This window comes from Staurois parvus, unplaced genomic scaffold (genome assembly GCF_062004578.1).
Source record: "Staurois parvus isolate SC_StPar_1 unplaced genomic scaffold, SC_StPar_1.0 ptg000163l, whole genome shotgun sequence".
Classification (NCBI taxonomy): Eukaryota; Metazoa; Chordata; class Amphibia; order Anura; family Ranidae; genus Staurois; species Staurois parvus.
Genome location: NW_028317959.1, coordinates 1,052,349 through 1,054,478, shown reverse-complemented (window position 1 = coordinate 1,054,478; position 2,130 = coordinate 1,052,349).

The window sequence follows — 2,130 nt, the reverse complement described above, 5'->3', positions numbered from 1 at the left end:
TGTATGAATAAACTGTACTCCAGTTAACTCTCTGGTCCCCTGTCAATGCACACCTTGACTATAACTGTTTGTAATTAGGAGGGACATGCAGAGCCTATGCCCATTCCACCTGTCAAGTGTATGCCTGTCACCTCACTCCTTGTTACAGAATGGGGCTCTCCACGTGCCCTGCGAGGACCCCATGCTTGCACTTTGTCTTCTTACTTTCCTGTAAGTGTCAGCTGGGCCTAGGTCCTCCATGACACTTATCTTCTCCTGTTGCTATGGTAAATGGACTGCTAAGGTAAGAGGTCCCAGAGGCACCCCCTTCACTACCAGAGGATAGTTGCTTAGCCACGCATCATGGCAGGCTACTTGCACTGGTTAATCGAGTTCTGTTACCCTTGGCAACTACCTGTTTTAACCATGTACCATGTTAACTCTTGTAGAGCTGTCTTCATACCCCAATGTGCTTTTACTGACTCAAGTTGCAGAGGACTATGTGTAATGTGCTGGTTACTTTCATACATCCCTTACAATAACTTCAGAGCAGACAGGAAGAACATTTCAAACATTTCAAAGAACTTCAGCACAACAATTCCAAAGGGAAGTAAACAGTATTTTCCCTAACTAAACTTAACTGTAGCTGTGGCTTCCCCAGCATACCTGCACAGGTTGGTATCTTCTCCCCAAGCCTTGGCAAAGGTTCCCAACCCTTTCAGATTAAGTGAGGCCAGAATTTCTAATCTGGACTCCCGTCTCTTTTAAAATAGCAAAGGACCAGTGGGTAGGACCCAAAAAGCCAGCAAATTCAGGAATGGAGGCAAAACGCATTAACCCTTACCTACCCCCCCCCCCCCCCCCCCCCCCGATTAGGGCAGCCGTGCCAACTAGCTCATGGTAGGCAACTTGCCTACAAGTCAATTCCCCCATCAACATTGAAAAGCATGAATGGAGGACTCTCTTCTGACAACTATTGTATTTAAGCAACTGAAACAACTGAGCCACCCACAATTAGAAATTCATTCAGTTCAGCAGGAATTGGTGGAAATTCTAGCCATGTAGCCTAGCCTAGCAGTGACTGGTTTACCAAACCTTAGATGTTGAGCATATTTTATAATTTTCTAAACCATGTTTTTATTCCATAATAGCAGAATTAAATTACTTCACTTAAGATTGGTTAGTGTAGATGACACAAAGGAATGCTGGTTGACACAAAGGAATGCTTCGTGTAGTCACTGAGTTCTAAGTTAAGCAAGGAAATGGATGTGTTCAAATGGTTGTGTTCAATTTTTCATTGTTTCCTCTTTCTGCAAACAATGGTCTACAGCAGTGGTCTCCAAAATGTGGCCTATGGGCTGGTTGTGGCCCTTTGCTTGCCTTTATCTGGCTCTTGGGGCACTATTCTATCCACTGACACAAACAATGGGGCACAATTCCTGTCACTAACATCAACAGTGGGGTACTGTTCCTCTCACTGACAGCAACACTTGGGCATAATCCCTGCCATTGATACCAATGATGGACCACTATTCCTTCCACTGTCACCAACAATGAGGCACTATTCCGCCCACTGACACCAAAGAAAGGACAGTATTTCTCCCACTGACAACAATGACTGGCCTCCAGTCTTCCCACTGACACCAAAGAAAAAGGGCATTGTCTACTCCCACTGGACGCCAGGACATTTTATACTCCCATTGGCCCTAGTCTGGCCCCCCTAAAGTCTTAAGGACAGTAAATTGAGCCTTTGTTTAGAAAGTTTGGAGATTTCTGGTCTACAGAATGTACTGATACGTCTCTGTAGGAGGAAACCCTATATGTGATACTGGGAAAAGTTTTTGTTTCCTTTTCACTAGCATGACTTGGAGAAGCACTATGAAAGCCTATCCATGGAGAAAATAAATATTTTTGGCTTTAGGGCTTAACAAATAAAGCTGGAGCAATTGTTTTTCTTTAAATATTTTGTTGGCAAATTATGTGTGAACATAACCTTTAGATTGAATGTATTAGCTGGCTACTTACTAATATGTATACATAAAAGGTGTACTGCACATAAAAATTAATTTTGCTGTAACAATACCCTAAAACCATACAATACTATATAAATAACAGCAGTTAAGTAGAATTTTAATCACTATAGAGGTTTAA